This window comes from Macaca thibetana, chromosome 3 (assembly GCF_024542745.1).
Source record: "Macaca thibetana thibetana isolate TM-01 chromosome 3, ASM2454274v1, whole genome shotgun sequence".
Classification (NCBI taxonomy): domain Eukaryota; kingdom Metazoa; phylum Chordata; class Mammalia; order Primates; family Cercopithecidae; genus Macaca; species Macaca thibetana.
Genome location: NC_065580.1, coordinates 160,562,629 through 160,578,874, shown reverse-complemented (window position 1 = coordinate 160,578,874; position 16,246 = coordinate 160,562,629).

Genomic DNA, 16,246 nt, shown 5'->3' with positions numbered 1-16,246 from the left:
CCAGCGAGCCAAGTGACTGTTGGCTTCTCCCCCAAGGTGGGCTGCTGGAGTGTGTGGGATGCTGCGAAAGGGGGTGTGGGAGGTGAGAGCACTTTCGAGCTAGAAGAGGGGCTTAATTCTGTCTTAAGCGATACATTGCCGTGGGTCTTTGCACTTCACCGACCTCGGCCTCCATTTTCCTCTCTGTAAAATGGGGATGCAACATATGCCTGACGGTGTTTGAAGGGATTACCTGAGACAGGTAGCTTCCTCTTTTTTTTTTGAGACAGAGTCTCACTCTGTTGCCCAGGCTGGAGTGCAGTGGCTCGATCGTAGCTCACTGTAACCTCCACCTACCAGGTTCAAGCGATTCTCCTGCCTCAGCCTCCCGAGCAGCTGGGATTACAGACACATGTCACCACTCCTGGCTAATTTTTGTGTTTTTAGTAGAGACAGGGTTTCACCACATTGGCCAGGCTAGTCTAGAACTCCTGACCTCATGATCCGCCCACCTCGGCCTCCCAAAGTGCTGGGATTACAGGCGTGAGCCACCGCGCCCCGTGTAGCTTCCTCTTAAGTTGAGAGTTCCATTTTTCTCACAGGAGAAATGTAGACTTCTGGAGGGATACTCAACCACTGTCAGTCACGGTTCTACAGGACGTGTGTAGAGAGATTCACTGTAAGGAACGGGCCCATGTGATTGTTGGGGCTGGCAAGTCCAAATCAACAGTGTGGACTGGCAGCCTAGAGACCCCCGAGAGCCAGCAATGCAGAGGAGGGCCAAGGCCGTCTGCTGGAGAGTCCCCTCTTGCTCAGGGAAGGTCAACTTTTGTTCTAGTCAGGCCTTCAACAGATTGAGTGAGGCCCACCCACATTATAAAGGGCAATCCGATTCCTCAGAGTTCATGAATCTAAGTGTTAATTTCTCCAAAACACCCTCCAAGTTGACACACAAAATCAGCCCGCACCCAGGCCAGCACTAGGAATTGGGAATTGAGAATGTGTGTGGCCTGGTGGGCTGACCAACAGTCTAGACTCCAAACAGCCGTGGGTCTGGATCCTTAATCCATGGCTCACCTGGCCTCCCAGACATTTAGTACAATACCCTCTCTCCCTCCGAATTTTCTCATCGACAAAATGAGAATACTCTGAGAATAGCAATAAAATACCATACTCTCAGAACCTCTCATGACAATTCAGGAACTATTCAAACAGGGTTAAGCTGGTTCCTTCCCTGTGAGCAGGAACAACCCAAAGCATTTGTGAGTTAATACGTAGCTGAACCCAGCATGACACAGGTTCTCAGCCATCACATGGTTTAAAGGCTACAGACTCCCAGCCAGTGTGCCCGTGCTTGGATCCTGGCTCTGCCAATTGCTGTGTGACCAAGGCTGTGTTGTTTAACCTCTCTGAGCCTTGCTTTTTTCATCTGTAAAGTGACATGACAGAGAGCCCTGGGCTCGGGGTCTTGCAGTGCAGATTAAATGAGAGACCCTGTGTGGAGTGTCTGGTGTTGGTGTCCCCTGTGGTGAGTCTCAGAACCCGTCAGCCAGGGTTGCTTCTCTCTGGACCCCATCACCGTCGCCACTGACCGCCTCATGGGCACATGTGCTACAGGGGTTTCGGTCCAAACCAATGCTTTTGGGCCCCAGCTCATATTGCTCTTCCTAGTGGACCCTTGCCCTGTTGAAAGCTATCAAATTAACATCTCAAAAGCCCTACATGGAGGCAGGGGCTAGAGCCTGTAGTCCCAGCTACTCAGGAGGCTGAGCCCAGGAGTTCAAGGCTGCAGTGAGCTATGGTCATGCCACTGTACTCAAACTTGGGCAACATAGCAAGACTCCATTTCTAAAAAAAACCAAAAACCCTTTACCATTGGGTTTCTTGCTATTGAGAAGCAGATGTTGGGCAGAAAGTTCCCTTTGGGGGACGGTGGGATTCGTACTGTTCACCAACAAAGGAGCAGCTACGCATGGCGGGCTGGTGGCCCTGGACCACCCTGAGGGATGAGTGAGATGCACATTCTCAAGCTGCAGTCATAACACCATCCTCTCGCCCTCCACGGCTGGCTTTGACACCCACCAGAGAAGCCCAGGCCAGAGCAGCCTCCAGGGGAGCTGACTCAGGCAGGGTGGGAGCCGTGAACCAGAGGCAGCTGCAGAAACGTCCGGTGATGTGAGGCAGACGAGGCTCCTATGTGTGGCAAGGCTTCTACAGCTGACAATCCTGAGTGAGGCTCTCACGCACACGTTTGCAAAAAGGAATTTAAAACAGCCAATATGAGAAACAAGCATTTAAAAAACAGAGCAAGGCTGGGCACAGTGGCTCATGCCTATAATCCCAGCACTTTGGGAGGCCGAGGCGGGTGGGTGGGTCATTCGAGGTCAGGAGTTCGAGACCAGCCTGGTGAAACCCCATCTCTACTAAAAATACAAAAAAGTTAGCCAGGTGTGGTGACACCCGCCTGTAATCCCAGCTACTTGGGAGGCTGAGGCAGGAGAATCACTTGAACCCGGGAGGCAGAGGTTGCAGTGAGCCGAGATCGTGCCACTGCAATCCAGCCTGGGCAACAGAGTGAGACTGTGTCTCAAAAACAAACAAAAACCAGAACAAGATTCTATCCACCAAGCCAGCGTGAAACAGAATACTGGAGTTCATTTGTATTCGTTTCTGGGGCCACCATAATACTTCGTCAAGAGTGGCTTGAAACAACAGAAATGTATTCTGTCCGTTCTGGAGGCCAGAAGTCCTAAGTCGGGGGGTCGGCAGGGCCCCACACCTCCCAAAGGCTGCAGGGGAGAATCCTCCCTTGCCTCCGCCAGCTCCTGCCGGCTTGCAGCCACATCACTCCAACCTCTGCATCCGTCTTCACATGGCCTTCTCCTGTCTTCCCGTCTTCTTCCTTCCCTTCTCTTCTAAGGACACCTGCCATTGGCTTTAGAGTCCACCCTAATTCAGGATGGTATCTCAAGATTCTTTTTTATTTTTTTTTGAGATGGAGCCTCGCTCTGTCGCCCAGCCTGGAGTGCAGGGCACGATCTCGGCTCACTGCAACCTCCGCCTCCTGGGTTCGAGTGTTTCTCCTGCCTCAGCCTCCCGAGTAGCTGGGATTATAGGCGTTCGCCACCACACCTGGCTAATTTTTTATATTTTTGGTAGAGATGGGGTTACACCATGTTGGCCAGGCTGGTCTCAAACTCCTGACCTCAGGTGATCCGCCTGCCTGGCCTCCCAAATTGCTGGGATTACAGGCGTGAGCCACCGCACCCGGCCTCAAGATAATTCATGGGAGGGGCCTGGTGGGAGGTAATTGAATCATGGGGGCAGGTTTTTCCCCACTGTTCTCGTGATAGTGAATAGATCTCATGAGATCTGATGGTTTTATAAAGGGCAGTTCCCCTGCACATGACCTCTTACCCGCTGCGATGTAAGACATGACTTTGCTTCTCCTTTGCCTTCTGCCATGATTATGAGGCCTCCCCAGCCATGTGGAACTGTGAGTTCATTAAACCTCTTTTTCTTTATAAACTACCCAGTCTTAGGTATTTCTGCATAGCAGTATGAAAATGGATGAATACACTAATTATATTTGCAAAGACGTGATTTCCAAATTAGGTCACATTCTTAGGTTTCGGGTGGACACAAAATTTGGAGGGACAGGATCTACACTATACCATGAGATGGGCCTGTGAGGAGGGCTGGCTGGAAGATGAACAGCAGTTTCACAACACGTGGCGGGTAAACCCAAGCCAGGAAGAAACCACCATAATTGCAGAAATGCAACATGTCCTTGGAACTGTCCTCAGCTGGCTAGGCATGGCCCTTCTGAAGGTTCCTTTGCCTTGGCTGGTGCTGGCTGGAGGAGAGGAGGCGATGGTATTTCGGTAGCCAGAGGGGCTGCTGAAGTTAGCCTCATGGCACCAGTGTTAGCTCCCAGATCCTCACACAGTTCTTGGAGGTATGAGGAAACTGAGGCACAGGGAGCATAAGAAACTTGCTCATAGTCTGAAACTTGCAGTTAGTAACTGGCTGGGAGCTAGCTGGCTCCAAAGCCTGTGGTCCCACCTACTCTGATACCTGACTGGAATCCTATCTTTACCTGGGGAATGTGGGCATATAATGAGCCAGAACCTGGGTTTCCCTGGGTGTAGGAGAAGCTCCAAGAGCTCAAGTGAAGCTGGACCAAACTCACTCCATCCCTCCTCGAGGACGGATTTTCCTTTCACTAGTAAAAGAGTGAAAAGATGCACTTTGATGGGGTGAGGTGGGAGGATTGCTTGGGCCCAGGTGTTCGAGATCAGCCTGGGCAACACAGAAAGACATCATCTCAAAAAGAAAAAGAAAAAAGAATGAAAAGACTTGCCACCTGGTGGTCCAGTGAAGGTGGCAGGCATCTGGCTTAGCTTTTCTGAGCTCAGCTCTACCATGACAGGTCAGACTGGGTCACTCCGACCATGGAGGTAGCTCGTGAGAGAGCCCTAGAGTAAAAGCGAAGATGAGGGATTTTGAGGTGGAGGCTTCAGTGAAAGAGAAAAGGATTTCTGGGCTTGACTGTGGTCCCCACCCCATGCAGCAGGTGGTCCCAGAAGGCCGCAATGGACAATAGGGGTAGGGGATCACAGGAGAGTGGACCTATTTTTATTTTTTAATGTTTTGAGATGGAGTCTTGCTCTGTTGCCCAGGCTGGAGTGCAATGGCACAATCTCAGCTCACTGCAACCTCCGCCTCCTGGGTTCAAGCGATTCTCATACCTCAGCCCCCCAAATACCTGGGATTACAGGCACGTGCCACCACACCCAGCTAATTTTTGTATTTTTAGTAGAGATCACCATGTTGGCCAGGCTGGTCTTAAACTCCTGACTTCAGGTGATCTGCCCACCTTGGCCTTCCAAAGTGTTCAGGTTACAGGTGTGAGCCACTGTGCCCGGCTGTACCTATTTTTAAAAGCACGTTTATGTAAGGCTGACTTGAGGGATGACATCTGAGCCAGTAGAGGCTTGAAATACAAAGAGAAGTGGAGGTGGGCATTTCAGGCACAGGAAATAGCCAGCAGGCCCTGAAATGGGAAGGCCTGGCCTATTTGAGGGACAGACAGACAGACACGCGTGTGGCTGGAGCTTTGGGCAGCAGCAGGCAGAGGATGCGTGCCGAGGACAGAGGGGCGTCTGAGTATATCCACAGCACACGGGACTCCCCATCTGCATTTTACACAGAGCTGTCTGGATGCTGGGCGGGCAATGAACTGTGGACAGAATCCTAGCCAGGCAGTTACTGCAATAGTCCAGGCAGCGGGGACGGGCCTGGGCCAGATGCTGGCTTGCGGGGTGGAACAATAGGTGCACTGGAGGGGTGTTTTGGCAATCATGACTTTGCTGATGATGTGAAATTCTAGGACTCTGTTACTGGGGGGGCCTTAGAGATTTGAATTTTACAGCCAGAAGCAGCCAACCCAGTGGCATTGCCTATGTCTGTCCAATTTTCCTGAACTTCGCTTCTGGGTGAAGAAGGGACTGAGACCCGGGAAGGGTAGGTGCTTGTGTTGGTCTCTCCAAGGAGCAGATGCCAAATTCGCTTTCAAGAAAGTGGAGCCCAGGGCTGGGCTGTTTTCCACAAGGGACAGTATCCACATAATCCACCCTCTTTCCAACACAGGGATACCGTTCACTCCATCGTGCTTCGTCTCACTCAGCCTCAGCTGGAAGCCCTCTGGCAATGGGGGAGCTCACCACTTTGTGAGCTCAGCCCTAGACACTTTTCCCACTCAGCCCTAGGCAGGCAGCTTCTCCACATACGGAATCAAAACTCAGCTCTGTGGTCAGGCACGGTGGCTCACGCCTGTAATCCCAGCACTTTGGGAGGCCAAGGCAGGCAGACTGCTTGAGCCCAGGAGTTCAAGACCAGACAACATGGCAAAACCCTGTCTCTACAAATTACAAAATATTAGCTGGGTGTGGTGGCGTGTGCCTGTAGTCCCAGCTTCTCAGGAGGCTGAGGTGGGAGGATCATGTGAGCCCAGGGAGATCGAGGCTGCAGTGAGCCGAGATCGCACCACTGTGCTGAAACCTGGGCAATAGAGCGAGACCTTGGTTCCAACAAACAAAACCCCAGCTCTAGGTGTGCCCTCGGCCCCTCTGGGCAGCCTGCGTCCTCTCCCCCAGGATTTAAGATCATACCGCTCTTGTTTTCAGCTTTCTTTTTCAGGACAGTTAACTCTCAGGAAGAGGGGGACCTCCAAACCTCTAAGTCGCCAAATCACCGCACTGCCCTGGGTGGAAGAAATCGCTTCGGCAGCAGAGGAAACAACAGCTTCACAGAGCAGCCTGGCCCGAGGGGCTGCACGGGGTCTGTCTGGTCTCAGCTGTGGCCTCTCAGTCATTAGCGTTTTTTTCTTCTGAGGCCAGGGCTTCAGATTAGTCAGGGGCTCCTGTTTCCTGGCTGATGAAGCAGGTGGAAGAAACACAATCTGGCTGCCTGGAGGCTGCGTGAAGCTCATGACCCTGCGGAGTGACTACCCGAGCGAGCGCAGCTGGGTGGGACCAGAAACCACCTCTGGGCACTCCTAAGTCACAGGCACAGGAGCCTTCGCCTCCGCCTTCAGGCTGGCCCTCGGGCTTCCCTGCTCAGAGGCAGGGAATTGTGCAGCCGGAGTTTCATTTTCCAAGGTAACGTGGGATTTTTATACTGTGCTAAATGAGAGAACGGGAAATGGAGCCTGGGTCGAGATGCCCACAATATGTAACACAAGCCTGCAGGGGAGTCGGTTTCTCTGGGTGTGTACTTTTTTTTTTTTTTTTTTTTTTTTTTGAGACAGTCTCGCTCTGTCACCCAGGCTGGAGTGCAGTGGCGCGATCTCAGCTCACTGCAGCCTCGACAGCCCGGGCTCAAGCAATCCTCCCACCTCAGCCCCAAAAATAGCTGGGACTACAGGCATGTGCCACTACACCCGGCTAATTTTTGTATTTTTTGTAGAGACGGGGTTTCGCTATGTTACTGGATCAAATGATGTAAAGGGTTGAATTATGTACTCCCAAAAAGATACGTTGAAGTCCTAACCACCAGTACCTCAGCATGTAATGTTATTTGGAAATAAGGAGGGTCTTTACAGATGTAATCAACTGAAAATGGTACACCCTAAAGCAATCTGACTGGTGTCCTTCTAAACCAGGGAGATTTGGACACACGTAGACGTGTATGGAGGGAGGACATTGTGGACACACAGGGAGAAGGTGGCACCAACAAGCTAGGGACACCAAAAGCTGGGAGAGCCTGGAACAGATCCTTCCTTTGTGGAAGGAGCCAACTCGGCCAAAACCTTGATTTAAGTTTTGTTTTGTTTCTCAAGACAGTCTGGCTCTGTTGCCCAGGCTGGAATGCAGTGGCGTGATCTCGGCTTACTGCAACCTCCACCTCCCAGGTTCAAGCGATTCTCCTGCCTCAGCCTTCTGAGTAGCTGGGATTACAGGCACCTGCTAGCACACCTGGGTAGTTTTTTGTAATTTTAGAAGAGACAGAGTTTCACTATGTTGGCCAGGCTCATCTCTAACTCCTGACCTCAAATAATCCACCTACCTCGGCCTCCCAAAGTGATGGGATTACAGGCATGATCCATTGTGCCTGCCAAGACCTTGATTTTGGACTTCCCACCTGCAGAACTGGGAGACAACATATTTCTTTGTCTAAGCCACTAAATTTGTGGTGCTTTGTTACGGCGGTCCTAAGAAACTAATACATATTGTAATTCTGTTTAGGTTTTTGAAGAACTGCCAAATCACTTCCCTCCACAGCTGCACCACTTTCATTCCCACCAACAATGTAAGAGGCGGCCAATTTCTCCATATCCTCGTCAAAACCTGCTATTTTCCATTCATTCATTCATTCATTCATTTATAGTTTGAGTCGGAGTCTTGCTCTGTCACCCAGCCTGGAGTGCAGTGGTGCGATCTTGGCTCATTGCATCCTCCGCCTTCCAGGTTCAAGTGATTCTCCTGCTTCATCCTCCTGAGTAGCTGGGATTATAGGCACGTGCCACCACGCCCGGCTAATTTTTGTATATTTAGTAGAACTGGGATTTTGCCGTGTTGGCCAGGCTGATCTCAAACTCCTGACCTGAAGTGATCCACCTGCCTCAGCCTCCCAAGTGCTGGGATTACAGACGTAAGCCACCGCGCCCAGCCTTCCTTAACAAAAAAAAAAATTATTGCCATCCTAGTAGGCATGGAGTAGGATCTCACTGTGTCTTGTCTTGCATTTCCCTCGTGAGTGGGGTGCTCAGCATCTTCACTGGCCATCTGTACATCTTCTCTTACTTGTTTTTTATTATTTTTTTTTTTTTGAGACAGTCTCAGTCACCCAGGCTGGAGTGCAGTGGTGTGATCTCAGCTCAATGCAACCTCCGCCTCCTGGGTTCAAGTGATTCTCCTGCCTCAGCCTCCCGAGTAGCTGGGACTACAGGAACCTGCCACCACACCCGGCTAACTTTTTGTATTTTTAGTAGAGATGGGGGTTCACTGTGTTAGCCAGGATGGTCTCGATCTTCCGACGTCTTGATCCGCCCGCCTCGGCCTCTCAGAGTGCTGGGATTACAGGCGTGAGCCACCGCGTCCGGCCCCTCTTCCTCTCATTTGTATTTAACTCCCCATTGTACAGTGCCCTGTCTGGTTTGCTTAGTCACTCTGTTTGGATGTATGAGTGGGTGGGAAGCCCTGGCCTTGGGCTTCCCCACTGCTTTCATTCAGTGTAGCTGGTTCAGTAGGAACGTTACAGCAGCCCCATCCCGTCGCTTCTCAGAGGGCTTAGAATAAACCTGAATTCCTCACACAGTCCTCACGGTGGCTCCCCGACTCCCCACCCACTTCACTTCTTCCCTCTCATGACCAAGGGAGATCATGAGATGCAGCGTGTACACGGGATGTTTTTGAAAGATAAACGAGGACAACAGACATCCACTGCGACTGTCTTCAGCACACCAGGAGGGGAGGTCAGCCTGGCCATTGCTCTCAGCCACACTGGCCCTAGTGTGTCCTTGAGCGTCTCAGCTCTTCCCCGTGTGCGGCCTTTGCACAGGCTGCCCCAGAGCCCGGATGGCTGTTCTCTTGCTTTTCTCCCTTCTGGCTCTTTCCTGGCCTGCGGGTTTCACCTCCAGTGTCTCCTTCTCAGGCTGCCTCTGCCAACATGCCTGTCTAGGGGAGACCTACCCTGTCACCCTCTCACCACTCCTTGCCTATTTTTTTCATCGCATGGATCAGAGTTCAAGATGATCAATTCATTGCTTACCTACTTTCTGTTTGCTTACTCTAGACTGTATTTGTTTTTTGTTTGAAATGGAATGGAACCAGCATGTTGCCCAGTGCCTGACAAAAGTTAGATGACAAATCAATAGCTGTTGAAGGAATGAGCTATTCATAATGGTAAGAAAGGCACTGTTGTGTGGCTATACAGATGACAGCCGGGAACTGATAAAACTTGTCTGAAGATCCACATTCTGTGAAGAGCAAACTTGCAAGCTGGAAAATATTAAACCAATGAGGAATGCTTGGCTCTCAAATTGTACTTCAACCAGAGGATGGGTTGGAATCATTGTCAATGGTGTCAATAAGCTGTTGTGAGAATGGGTTTTTGCAGCTCCTGCCTTCTTTCTTGTAGTTACTTATCTCCCCAACTCCCCGCCACCATTCACTGCCACCTCTACAATCCACCTAACACCTATGCATCCACCCACCCAGCCACCATTCCAACCAACGTCCATGCACCATCTGCCTACCATTTAACCTTGCATCCCCTCCAGCACCCACGAAGCCAGCACACACCCACCCATCCCTGGCGCTTGGCCATGGTTGCATGGCCCCACGGGAGGCTGAGTATTACCAGTGGGGGGAGTGGTTGACTTAGGGGAGCTCCCTTTCAAAGTGTCCAAAGATGAAGGTTATATGTGAATAAAACAATGAGGAGAGATACCTGACATTTCCGTCCAGACCTGGTGATTTGGGGACGCAGGAAGTCCCAGCCACAGAGGCAGTCTTGGTTATTGCAAACATCAGCCTGTGCATGTATCTGCCTGGACCCAGAGGTTTGTGCTTGACAATCTCCCGCCCAAGGGGAGAGTCGTAGGGTGTCAGAAAGGGCCTCGAGGCCGCCGCTGCTCTCACACGCAGCCCTTACTGCTGCTTTTTTTTTTTTTTTGAGATGGAGTCTCAATCTGTCACCCAGGCTAGAGTGCCGTGGCGTGATCTTAGCTCACTGTAACCTCCGCCTCTGGTGTTCAAGCGATTCTCCCACCTCAGCTTCCTGAGTAGCTGGTATTATAGGCACGCGACACCATGCCCGGCTAATTTTTTTATTTTTAGTAGGGGTTTTGTCATGTTGGTCAGGCTGGTCTCAAACTCCTGACCTCATGATCTGCCTGCCTCGGCCTCCCAAAGTGCCGGGATTACAGGCATGAGCCACCATGCCCGGCCAGCCCTTGCTGCTTTCTTGCCACCAGTAGATGAAAAAGAAAGTGTTTGGAGTCATAGAATGTTGAGTGTTGCCAGGGCCTTCAGCTGCAGCCAATCCCTCCTTTGCAGAGGAGGAAGCCTGGGCCAGGGGCTACTGTTACCAGTGTCCAGCCAGAGTCTCTGGGGGACCTGCCAGGCCAAGCACAACCTCAGAGAGGATGCGATTGTGTTGCTTTATGGGATGTCCCCTTCTCTGACTCCATAGTCTTTGGGAGATCACCATGCCTGCATGCCATTTAGCTGTAGTAAACAGGGTTACTGTCTTTGTGTCTTTTAAATTTTAAACGCTTGCTACAGACTAGGGAATTCTTTGTGTCTTAAACACAAGGGTGCTAACATCTATTGAAGAAGTCACGCCAGTGCTGTCTGGGGTTATAATCTGCACTGCTTATCTTATCCCTGGAGAGCCCCTTCTGGAAAAGTCTGCAGTCAGACGGAAGCCAGAGCCCTAGTTCAAGGGAGGGAGGTTGCTGAGAATCAGCCAGGTGGTTTAAGGGCCCGGCCAGCCTCAGTAATTAAGCGTGATGTATAACCCTGGGCTCTCCCTGCAGCCTCTCCGCGTATCACTCACACCTTCTAGGCTGTCCTGTTGAGACTTGTGCCTGCACCAAAGCATCCTGCAGAGCGCTGGGGCCTCTGAATGTTATTTCTCCCGCCTGACAAATCCAGACTTTCCCAAATTCAAAAGCACACCTCAAAAGAGAGATGACTCTATCAAAGCTCTGCAAGTACATTTTCCGCCCCCACCACCCTGCCAAGTCCCCCATATTCTGCTATGGATTCGGCTTTTGACGGACTTATTTATTTAGTCCATTTAGAAAAACTGTACCTTTGGAGACAAAAGGTGGGGTAAAGAGAGGAAATAACAGTGGGAATACAGAAAAAAACAAAAGGCAGTGGCTGGCATGTGTTAAAAGTCAATAAAATGCAGCCAGGCGCAGTGACTCATGCCTGCAATCCCAGCACTTTGGGAGGCTGAGGCAGGCGGAACACTTGAGGTCAGGAGTTCAAGACCAGCCTGGCCAACATGGTGAAACCCGGTCTCCACTAAAAATACAAAAATCAGCCAGGCGTGGTGGGGGGCGCCTGTAATCCCAGTTACTCTGGAGACAGGTGGGAGAATTGCTTGAACCTGGAAGGCAGAGGTTACAGTGAGCCGAAATCACACCATTGCACTCCAGCCTGGGCAACAGAGCGAGACTCTGTCTCAAGGAAGAAAAAAAAAAAGCCAATAAAATGCCTATTTGAAAGGGTTCTTCTTTGGTTCTCTCGTAATGGATTGACTGAGACTCCCCTCTCCGCAGTGCTAATGCTCAAAGGGAGAAGTGTCTTTTCAAGCAGCCCCATCTGCAATGATTTTCCGAAGGCAGACGCCCCGGCCTGGGTGTGTGTGTCTGTGTTTCCCGGCCAGCTGCAGCTGAGGCTTCTGCATGCATCTGCTGCTGGCCCCCCGTTTTCTAGCCTGGGGATCAGAGGTGGTATCAACTGTTGGAGGGTTAGGGCAACTCAGAATTATGAATTTTCAGCCGGGCACTGTGGCTCGTACCTGTAATCCCAGCACTTTGGGAGGCCGAGGCGGGTGGATCACCTGAGGTCAGGAGTTCCAGACCAGCCTGGCCAACATGGTAAAACCCTGTCTCTACTAAAAATACAAAAATTAGGCGAGGTGGCAGGCGCCTGTATTCCCAGCTTCTCGGGAGGCTGAGACACGAGAATCGCTTGAACCTGGGAGGCAGAGGTTGCAGTGAGCCGAGATTGTGCCACTGCACCCCAGCCTGTGTGACAGAGCAGGAATCCATCTCAAAAAAAAAAAAAAAAAAAAGATTTTTCTTTTAAAAGTCATTCTTGGCAGGTGTGGTGGCTCACGCCTGTTATCCCAACACTTTGGGAGGCCAAGGTGGGTGGATCACGTGAGAGGTCAGGAGTTCAAGACCAGCCTGGCCAACATGGTGAAACCCCATCTCTACTAAAATACAAAAATTATCTAGGCATGATGGTGCACACCTGTAGTCCCAGCTACTTGAGAGGCTGAGGCATAAGAATCACCTGAACCCAGGAGATGGAGGTTGCAACGAGCCGAGATCCAAGATGGCACCACTGTACTCCAGCCTGGGCAACAGAACAAGACTCCGTCTCAAAAAAAAAAAAAAAATCATTCTTTGCCAGACCAGCAATTTAGGCAGGTTACAGGAACAGGAGAGGATCTCACAGCTTGCTGAGCTTTGGGGACATCTATAAATCTGTTTGCTGCTAATTTTCCCGGCACTTTGGGAAGTCAAGGCCAGCAGATCACCTGAGGTCAGGAGTTCAAGACCAGCCTGGCCAACACAATGAAACCCTGTTCTACTAAAAATATAAAAAAAATTAGCTGGGTATGGTGGCACAACCAGGGAGGTGGAGATTGCAGTGAGCCGAGATCACCCCACTGCCCTCCAGCCTAGGCAACAGAACGAGACTCTGTCACCAAAAAAAAAAAAAAAAAAAATTAGAAGGAGCCAGAAGCTAGACCTAGAATGCAGTAATGTGAAGACAGCTAATATTGGTCTCCTAGACAAATAATAATTGATCAAGTAAACTTTAAGTTGTGGCTTAAAAATGGCACCCCACTGTGTGTGTGTGTGTGTGTGTGTGTGTGTATGTGAATACCAGATAGTCGAAAGATTTAAACGTAAACATAAACTACTTCATGTCTGTTGCCTCATGGTCACAATGTGGCTGCTCACCTCCAGCATCACCTATGTGTTTTAGGCATTGTTAAAAAGCTGCTAAAATGAGTTCCTGGAAGCCTTGGTAATTTCCACTTATATTTCACTGGCCAAGATCTAGCTGTAAGGGAGATTGGGAAAAATGAATGTCTTTATCTGGGTACATTGCTCACCCCAAACAATACTGGAGTTTTTTAAAGAAAAAATGATAGAAGGGATAATAGTATACAACTAGTAGCATCTGCCCAGTGTCTCACTGACTAACTGTTGTAAGATGTTGGGGGAAGAGAGAAACAAGAATGATATCTGGGCTCTGGGCCCCAGGGACTGGGAAGCCAATGACACTGTCTACTGATTTGGAAAACATAAGGTTGGGGAATCAATACTTCTCTTTTAGCCACATTCAGTTTGAGATGCCTGTGAGATTTCTGAGTAGAGAAATCAAGGAGACAGTGGAGCATGCGACCCTGGAGCTCCAGGATATACAGATTTGAGAGCACTGCATATGAATGAAATTTTAAAACCATAGACTGGGTGACATCACCAGGCAGAGGAGAGGAGACAGTCCAGGACAGGCTGGATGCAGTGGTTCATGCCTGTAATCCCAGCACTTTGAGAGGCAGAGGTGGGCAGATCACCTGAGGTCAGGAGTTCGAGACCAGCCTAACCAACATGGCAAAACCCTGATTCTACTAAAAATACAAAAATTAGTCGGGCGTGGTGGTGGGCGCCTATAATCCCAGCTGCTTGTAATCCCAGCTACTTGAACCTGGGAGGTGGAGGTTGCAGTGAGCCAAGATCACACCATTGCACTCCAGCCTGGGCGACAAGAGTGAAACTCTGTCTCAAAAAAAAAAAAAAAAAAAAAAAAAAAAAAAATTCATTACAGAGACCTGGGTCTGGAGGGAGGAAGAGCAAACGAAGAGGTTGCACCAGAACCTGCAGTGTTCCCCAAGCCCCAGGAGGAAGGTTTCCAAGGTGAAGAAGTGGTCAAATATCTCACTTGGCTGCTGAGACTGTGAATAAGATGAGGACAGAAAACCAACTGGTGGTTTTGGCAAAATACGGGCCATTCATGTCCTTGATAAGAACTTTTACTCACTGGCTGGTGGATGTAGCCACTCCCTTAATGATGCACACTTGGCTTGTCTCTCTCTTTTTTCACCCCCCAGATCCCATAGGACTGAGAGTTGTATCTTTTTTCTCTGCTTTTTTGCTAATGAAGGCAATACTACAATGAGTGTCTTGCGCATATATGTTTGCAAACCTGTGAAAGTATTTCTTTTGGATAAGGTCTAGAAACCATTGAGTCAAAAGGTATGCATATGTTAAATCATAATCCACATCGTCAGATGTCTACTAAATGGTTATACCGATTTACATTCCCATCAGCAGTGTTTTTGAGTTTTAGTTTAACACAAGATTAAATCTTCGCTAATCTGGTAGTTGAAAACTCTTGTTAATTTCATTTGAACTTCTTTTTTTTTCATTGGATATTTGCATTCCTGTTTTTCCTTATGTTTCTTTTCAGTTATTCTTTTTTCTTTTCTTTTCTTTTGAGACGAAGTCTCACTCTTTCATCAGACTGGAGTGCAGTGGCGTCATCTTGGCTCGCTACAACCTCCGCCTGCCAAGTTCAAGTGATTCTCCTGCCTTAGCCTCCCAAGTAGCTGGGACTACAGGTGTGTGCCACCACGCCCGGCTAATTTTTGTATTTTCAGTAGAGACAGGGTTTCACTATGTTGTCCAGCATGGTCTGGATCTCTTGACCTCGTGATCTGCCTGCCTCGGCCTCCCAAAGTGCTGGGATTACAGGTGTGAGCCACGACACTGGGTTCTTTTTTCTTGTTGATTCATCAGAGCTCATATATATATATAATGTGTGTGTATGTGTATAATATATACATATATTTATATATACACACAATATATATATAATTTTTTCCAGTTTATGGTTACCTTTTGGTTTTTAAGTGTTTTTTCTTGCCAACTTTAAATTCTGTATTTATGGCCGGGCGCGGTGGCTCAAGCCTGTAATCCCAGCACTCTGGGAGGCCGAGGCGGGCGGATCACAAGGTCAAGAGATCGAGACCACAGTGAAACCCCGTCTCTACTAAAAATACAAAAAAATTAGCCGGGCGCGGTGGCGGGCGCCTGTAGTCCCAGTTACTCAGGAGGCTGAGGCAGGAGAATGGCGGGAACCCGGGAGGCGGAGCTTGCAGTGAGCCGAGATCGCGCCACTGCACTCCAGCCTGGGGGACAGAGCGAGACTCCGTCTCAAAAAAAAAAAAAAAAAAAAAAAAAAAAAAAAAAAAATTCTGTATTTATTACATAGTTAAATTTGTCAGTTTTGTTTCTTTTTTGCTTAGAAACGCCTTCATCACCCCAATATTATAAAAATATTCATTTTCTTCTATGTTTTATAGTTTCTTTTTAAGATTGAAGCTTTGATCTTTATAGAATTATTTTGGTGTCAGAAGAGAGGTTGAAAGCCAAGCTTTATTTCCCAAGTGGTTAGCCAGCTGTTTCAACACCATTTCTTGAACAATTTATTTTTCTCCAATCAATTTAAAATGCCACTCTTCTTATTCAATGAATTTCTACATATTGGTGGCTCTATTTCTGAATTATTTTTTGTTCCATGAGTCTACCTATGAACTTGTCTGCTGTTGTATCAGTACCATACTGTTTTAATCGCTGTAGCTTTATGTGTCAGTTAGGAAGCCTTTCTGTTGCCAGTGCTGGAAAATCCATCTTAAACTGGTTTAAGCACAGAGCAATATATTGGCTCAAATAAATGAAAAGGCTGGGAGTGCTGAAAGTCACCAGGACCCTTTCTTTTTCTGTCACTTGACTTTGCTCCCAAACTAGGCCAGAGCCCGTCTCTTCGAAGGTTCAAGTCCAGCTGCCTCTCTCTGGCTGCTGCACGAGCCCTGTTGGCTCTTATTGGCATTAATGGGATCACAGGCACATGCTGGGGTGGGCCTGAGTCAATGCTAGGGTGGAGTTAGCTTCACTCAAAGTACTTGGGCTGAGAGGGAAAATGGGGTCCCACGCAGGGAAAGTGGG